Here is a 7,735-nt window from a genome sequence, read left to right on the forward strand (position 1 = left end):
AGACTGGGGGCCGTGCTGCACCACACTGGGCCTATACTGGCCTGGACTGGGTTATACTGGTCTGGACTGGGGTATACTGGGATATACTGGGCTAGACTGGGGGCCGTGCTGCACTGGGCTGGGTCTACACTGGCCTGGACTGGTTTATACTGGGATATACTGGGCTAGACAGGAGGCTGTACTGCACTGGACTGGTTTATACTGGTGTGAAGTGGGGTATACTGGGATATACTGGGCTAGACTGGGGGCCGTGCTGCACTGGGCTGGGTCTACACTGGCCTGGACTGGTTTATACTGGGATATACTGGGCTAGACTGGGGGCCGTGCTGCACTGGGCTGGGTCTACACTGGCCTGGACTGGTTTATACTGGGATATACTGGGCTAGACAGGAGGCTGTACTGCACTGGACTGGTTTATACTGGTGTGAAGTGGGGTATACTGGGATATACTGGGCTAGACTGGGGGCCGTGCTGCACTGGGCTGGGTCTACACTGGCCTGGACTGGTTTATACTGGGATATACTGGGCTAGACAGGAGGCTGTACTGCACTGGACTGGTTTATACTGGTGTGAAGTGGGGTATACTGGGATATACTGGGCTAGACTGGGGGCCGTGCTGCACTGGGCTGGGTCTACACTGGCCTGGACTGGTTTATACTGGGATATACTGGGCTAGACAGGAGGCTGTACTGCACTGGACTGGTTTATACTGGTGTGAAGTGGGGTATACTGGGATATACTGGGCTAGACTGGGGGCCGTGCTGCACCGGCCTGGGCCTATACTGGCCTGGACTGGGTTATACTGGTCTGGACTGGTTTATACTGGGTTATACTGGGCTGGACTGGGGGCTGTACTGCACTGGGCTGGTTTATACTGGGCTGCACAGGGTTATACTGGGTTATACTGGGCTGTACTGGGCTGTATCGGTCGGGGGGGCCCCGCCCTCGGCTGCTGTTGCCCCCACCCCACCCCCACCCCGTGGGAACCGGGACCCGCCCAGACGCGTGGGTACGGGAGGGGGAGGGGCGGAGGGGTGGGTGCGCTGCACCCCCCAGCACCCAACCTGGGGGGCCGGACCCCTGGGTGCCCCATAGCCCCCCCCAGCACCCGACTTGGGGGTCTCAGACCCCTGGGTGCCCCATAGCCCCCCCCCAAGAGCACCCAACTTGGGGGGCCGGGATGTGTGGGTCCCCTATACCCCCCTCAGAGCACCCAACTTGGGGGGCCGGGACCCCTGGGTGCCCTATAGCCCCCCAGCACCCAACTTGGGGGGCCGGACCCCTGGGTGCCCCATAGCCCCCCCAGAGCACCCAACTTGGGGGCCGGGCCTCTGGGTGCCCTGCACCCTCCAGCACCCAACTTGGGGGGCCGGGATGTGTGGGTCCCCTATACCCCCCTCAGTGCACCCAACTTGGGGGTCTCAGACCCCTGGGTGCCCCATAGCCCCCCAGCACCCAACTTGGGGGCCGGACCCCTGGGTGCCCTATACCCCCCCCAAGCACCCAACTTGGGGGGCCCGGACTTGTGGGTGCCCCATAGCCCCCCCAGAGCACCCAACTTGGGGGGCCGGACCCCTGGGTGCCCCATAGCCCCCCCAGAGCACCCAACTTGGGGGTCTCAGACCCCTGGGTGCCCCATAGCCCCCCAGAGCACCCAACTTGGGGGGCCCAGACCCCTGGGTGCCCTATAGCCCCCCGAGCACCCCGACTTAGGGGTCCCCGCGGGGGCGGGGCAGGGTGGGGTCCCGGGTGGGGTGGGGGCCCTGGGAGCGCGCCCGCCCCACCCCCGCCTCTTCCTGTTTGTTCGGGTCGGGGCCCCCGGCAGGAAACGGGGGGGAGGGGGGGACCCCGAGGCCTTAAAACCGCGCGGGGGGGCAGCACCCAGAGGGACCCAGGTAAGAGGGACCCGGGCGGGTGGGTGCCCCAGAGCCCCCCTCCCCGGGGACCCCCAGACCCCCATCCCCTCCTCAGGCGGGCGGGAGCCCCCAAATCCACCCCCTCCCCCCGCCCCCCATGGGGACCCAGAGGGCCGGGACCCCCATCCCCCCCCGCCCCCCGGGGACCCAGGGGGTGGGTGGGGAGGGCGGGGGCGGGTTTGGGGGTCCCCCACTGCCCCCTCCCCTCTCCCAACCCCTGTACCGGTGTCGGGGTCTCAGCGCCGGTGCGGGGGATGGGGAGGGGCGGGGGACCCGCGGCTGGGGACCCCGGGGGTGGGGGGACGACAGGGCCCGGTGTCACCAGGGACCCCCATCCCTGACCCCAGTGTCCCCTCAATGTCACCCCTGTCCCTGACCCCCGTGTCCCCTCCCCCCCCATGTCCCCTTTACTGTCCCTGTCCCCCCCGTGTCCCCCACTGCCCCACCCCGATGTCACCCTGACGTCACCCCCATCCGTGACCCTGATGTCCTTGACCCCAGTGTCCCCCAGTGACCCCCGTGTCCCTGACCCCAGTGTCACCCCGCTGTGCCCCCTGTGTCCCCTCCCCCATGTCCCTTTATGGTCCCTGTGTCCCCCCGTGTCCCCAGTTGTCCCCCGATGTCACCCCAGTGTCCCCCCGCTGTCCCCCCATGTCCCCTTTATGGTCCCTGTGTCCCCCCCCGTGTCCCCAGTTGTCCCCTGATGTCACCCCAATGCCACCCCCTGTCCCTGACCCCGGTGTCCCCCAGTGACCCCCGTGTCCTTGACCCCAGTGTCACCTCAATGTCACCCCTGTCCCTGACCCCCGTGTCCCCTCCCCCATGTCCCCTTTATGGTCCCTGTCGTCCCCCCCGTGTCCCCAATTGTCCCCTGATGTCACCCCCGTCCCTGACCCCAGTGTCCCCCATGACCCCCGTGTCCGTGACCCCAGTGTCCCCCGCTGTCCCCCCATGTCCCCTTTATGGTCCCTGTGTCCCCCCGTGTCCCCAGTTGTCCCCCGATGTCACCCCAATGCCACCCCTGTCCCTGACCCCGGTGTCCCTGACCCCGGTGTCCCCAGTGACCCCGTGTCCTTGACCCCAGTGTCACCCGATGTCACCCCCTGTCCCTGACCCCACTGTCCCCCAGTGCCCCCCATGGCTCTTCCCCGATGTCCCTTTACGGTCCCTGTCCCCAGTGTCCCCCACTGTCCCCGCCCCCCAGTGTCCCCCAGTGTCCCCAGTGTCCCCCAAGCTCCTGTCCCCCAGTGTCCCCCCGTGACCCCAATGTCCCCCACTGTCCCCCACTGTCCCCGCCCCAATGTCACCCCATTGTCCCCCAGTGTCCCCCCATATCCCAGACCCCCACTGCCACCCCAGTGTCCCCACTGTCACCCCCTGTCCCTGATTGTCCCCCAGTGTCCCCATGTTCCTGTCCCCAGTGTCACCCCGGTGTCTTCAGTGTCACCGCACTGTCCCCATGTCCCCAGTGTCACCCCATTGTCCCCCAGTGTCCCCCCATATCCCAGACCCCCACTGCCACCCCAGTGTCCCCAATGCCACCCCAGTGTCCCCCCACTGTCCCCCAGTGTCCCTGACCCCAATGTCCCCGTTGTCCCCCACTGTCCCCTGTCCCTGCCCTCACTGTCCCCTCACTGTCCCCAGGGTCCCTCCCGTACCCTGACCCCCGATGTCACCCCAGTGACCCCTGAGGTCACCCCAGTGTCCCTGACCCCATGTCCCCTCATTGTCGCCCATGTCCCCCGTGTCCCTGTCCCCCAGTGTCCCCCGTTGTCCCCCAATGTCCCCCGTTGTCCCCCAGTGTCCCCTCAGTGTCCCCCAGTGACCCTGAGGTCACCCCAGTGTCCCTGACCCCATGTCCCCTCATTGTCCTCCCAGTGTCCCCTCAGTGTCCCTGTCCCCCAGTGTCCCCCGTTGTCCCCCAATGTCCCCCGTTGTCCCCCAGTGTCCCTCAGTGTCCCCCAGTGTCCCCTCTGTCCCCCATGTCCCTGACCCCCGATGTCCCCCTGTTGTCCCCCAGTGTCCCCTCAGTGTCCCCAGTGTCCCCACTGTCCCCCTTTGTGTCCCCTCTGTCCCCCATGTCCCCGACCCCGATGTCACCCCAGTGTCCTCCCAGTGTCCCCCAGTGTCCCCTCTGTCCCCCTTGTCCCTGACCCCGGTGTCACCCAGTGACCCCAATGCCACCCCTTGACCCCCATTGTGTCCCCAGTGTCCCCCACTGTCCCTCATTGTCCCCCATGTTCCTGTCCCCAGTGTCCCCCAGTGTCCCCACTGTCCCCCATTGTGTCCCCAGTGTCCCCCCATGTCCCTGACTCCCAATGTCCCCCATTGTCCCCGCTGTCCCCATTATCCCCCAGTGTCCCCAGTGTCCCCAGTGTCCCCCGAGTCCCTGACCCCGATGCCACCCCAGTGACCCCAATGCCACCCCCTGACCCCCACTGTGTCCCTACTGTCCCCAGTGTCCCTCATTGTCCCCCACTGTCCCCCATGTTCCTGTCCCCAGTGTCCCCCATTGTCCCCTCTGTCCCCCATTGTCCCCTCTGTCCCCCACTGTCCCCCACTGTCCCCCAATGTCCCCCATTGTCCCCTCTGTCCCCCAATGTCCCCACTGTCCCCCAGTGTCCCCCCAGTGTCCCCACTGTCCCCCATTGTGTCCCCAGTGTCCCCCATGTCCCTGACCCCGATGTCCCCCATTGTCCCCTCTGTCCCCCCGTGTCCCCACTGTCCCCCAGTGTCCCCCATTATCCCCCAGTGTCCCCCTTGTCCCTGACCCCGTCCCCCATTACCCCCAGTGTCCCCCAGTGTCCCCTCTGTCCCCCATGTCCCTGACCCCTCTATGTCACCCCGTTGTCCCCCAGTGTCCCCCTGTCCCTGACCCCTCTGTCCCCCCATCCCCCATGACCCCCAGTGTCCCCCCATCCCCCATCACCCCCTGTCCCCCATTACCCCCCAGTGTCCCCAGTGGCCCCAGTGGCCCCTGTCCCCCTGTCCCCCATGACCCCTCCCCTTGTCGCCCCCTTCTCCCGGGGGGACCCAGCCGTTCGGGGGGAGGGGGACGCAGGCGTCCGAGCCCCGCCCCCGCGGGGGAGGGGCCGCTCCCGCCTCCTCCGCAGCATCCGCAGCCTCGGGGGACCCCAACGCCTGGGCCCCCCAACGCCTGGGCCCCCCCAAACGCCTGGGCCCCCAAACGCCCGGACCCCCGCGGAGGGGATGGTTTGATCCGGCGGAAGCTGCGAGGTGAGATGGGGAGGGGAGGAGGGGGAGGGCAGGGGGTCCCTTCCCCCCCCCCCCCAAAATCGACTGTCGCGGGGGATGTCGGGATGCTGGGGGGGGGGGGAGAGGATCGATCCCTTCCCCTCCCCCCCCCGGGGTTGGGTGCAGGGTGGGGGAGGGGCCGAGCATCCCTCGGACGCCGGGGGGGAGGGAGGGGCGGCCCGGACGCCTGGGTCCTCGCTGCGGAGGTGGGGGAGGCCGGGGGGTGTTTGGGGGACCCAGGGGTCCAGGCACGGGGGGTCATGGGGTGGGATATGGGGGGCATGGGCTGGGTTTGGGGGTCCATGGGGCTGGGGGACCCAGATGTTTGGGGGGGCACCCAGATGTTTGGGGACCCAGGGTCCGGGCACGGGGGGGGCCCATGGGGTGGGATATGGGGGCCATGGGCTGGGTTTGGGGGTCCATGGGGCTGGGGGGAACCCAGATATGTGGGGGGACCCAGGGTCTGGGGACGGGGGGGCATGGGGTGGGATATGGGGGGCCATGGGGTGGGGAGGACCCAGATATTTGGGGGGACCCCCAGGTGTTTGGGGACCCAGGGTCCGGGCACGGGGGGGGGCCCATGGGGTGGGATATGGGGGGCCATGGGGTGGGGGAGGACCCAGATATTTGGGGGGCACCCAGATGTTTGGGGGACCCAGAGGTCCGGGCACGAGGGGGCGGCCATGGGGTGGGATATGGGGGCCATGGGGCTGGGGGGGGTGCCCAGGGGTTTGGGGGTGCCCAGGGGTGGGGGACGCAGGGCCCGGCCGTGTCCCCCAGATGGCGGAGGCGGGGCCGGTGGCGTTTTTCGGGGCGTCCCTGGGGCCCCGGCGGGGCCCGATCCTGGCCCGGGCCCCCTGCGGCACCTGGGCCGGGGCTGCTGCGCTCGGCGGGAAGGAGGCTGCGGCGGCTGCGGGTACGGGGGGCCGGGGGCACCCGGGGTCTGGGGGACCCGGGGGACCCAGGGATGTGGGGGGACCCGGGGCACCCGGGGTCTGGGGGACCCGGGGATGTGGGGGATCCGGGGGACCCGGGGTTGGGGGGACCTGGGGGACCCGGGGATTTTGGGGGACCCGGGGTTGGGGGACCCGGGGATGTGGGGGACCCGGGGATGTGGGGGATCCGGGGGACCCGGGTTGGGGGGACCCGGGGGTCTGGGGGACCCGGGGGACCTGGGATTTTGGGGGACCCGGGGTCTGGGGGACCCGGGGGACCCGGGATGTGGGGACCCGGGGTTGGGGGATCCAGGTGTTGGGGGACCCCGGTTTTGGGGGGTCTGGGGGACCCGGGGGGACCCGGGGATTTTGGGGGACCTGGGTTGGGGGCACCCGGGGTTTTGGGGGACCCAGGGGTTTGGGGCGACCCGGGTGTTGGGGGACCCAGATATGGGGGGGACCCTGGTATTGGGGGGACCCAGGTGTTGGGGGTCGGGGGGCGACCCAGGGGTCTGGGGGGACCCAGATATTTGGGGGGGACCCGGGTGTTTCGGGGGGGTCCCAGGTGTTGGGGGGCCGCAGGCGTTGGGGTGGGGGACCCCATGGGTTTGGGTGAGTGGGATATGGGGGGCCGTGGGGTGGGATATGGGGGCCGGGGCCAGTCCCCGGGGCTGGGGGTTTTGGGTCCCCCTGACGCCCCCAGGCGCACCCTGCGGGCCCCCGGACGTGGCTGTTCCTGGGGGTCCCTGGGGCTCTGCGAGGCCGCGGGGCTCGACCCCTCCCTGGGGGTGGTGGGGGCCATCGCCGGGGGCTCCCCAAAGGTACGGGGGCTGGGGGGTCTAAAAGGGGGTACCCCAAAGGTATGGGGGCTGGGGGGTCTAAAAGGGGGGTACCCCAAAGGTATGGGGGCTGGGGGGCTGGGGGGTCTAAAGGGGGTACCCCAAAGGTATGGGGGCTGGGGGCCTGGGGGTCTAAAGGGGGTACCCCAAAGGTATGGGGGCTGGGGGGCTGGGGGGTCTAAAGGGGGTTCCCCCAAAGGTACGGGGCTGGGGGTCTAAAAGGGGGGGCCCCAAAGGTATGAAGGGCTGGGGGGCATCAAAGGGGGTACCCCAAAGGTATGGGGGCTGGGGGGCCTGGGGGTCTAAAAGGGGGGGTACCCCAAAGGTATGGGGGCTGGGGGCTGGGGGGTCTAAAAGGGGGTGCCCCAAAGGTATGGGGGGCTGGGGGGCATCAAGGGGGTACCCCAAAGGTATGGGGGCTGGGGGGCCTGGGGGTCTAAAAGGGGGTACCCCAAAGGTACGGGGGCTGGGGGGCTGGGGGTCGAAAAGGGGGTACCCCAAAGGTATGGGGGCTGGGGGTCCTGGGGGTCGGGGGTCATAAAGATGGGCTCCCCAAATGTTTGGGGTCTGGGGGTCAGGGGGTCATCAAAGGGGGTACCCCAAAGGTACGGGGGCCTGGGGGTTTTGGGGTGCCTGACCCCCCAGCCCCTGCTGCCGGGGGTGTGGGGGTCCAGGGGTTTTGGGTGCTGACCCCCCCAGCCCCCTGCTGCCGGGGGTGGGGTGGGGTCCGGGGTTTGGGGTGCCTGACCCCCCCCCAGCCCCCTGCTGCCGGGGGGTGGGGGGTCCGGGG

At 69.1% G+C, this 7,735-nt stretch overlaps 1 long non-coding RNA gene across 1 annotated transcript; it reads left to right on the forward strand.

The window, feature by feature from the left end:
• The first annotated feature begins 5,100 nt into the window (after positions 1-5,100).
• On the forward strand, positions 5,101-6,917 carry LOC140644731 (uncharacterized). Its single transcript, XR_012039825.1, has 3 exons — positions 5,101-5,153; positions 5,952-6,087; positions 6,810-6,917. It is a non-coding gene; the product is annotated as an uncharacterized lncRNA (long non-coding RNA).
• The last annotated feature ends 818 nt before the right edge of the window (positions 6,918-7,735 follow it).

Source organism: Ciconia boyciana, chromosome 28, assembly GCF_034638445.1.
Source record: "Ciconia boyciana chromosome 28, ASM3463844v1, whole genome shotgun sequence".
Lineage (NCBI taxonomy): Eukaryota > Metazoa > Chordata > Aves > Ciconiiformes > Ciconiidae > Ciconia > Ciconia boyciana.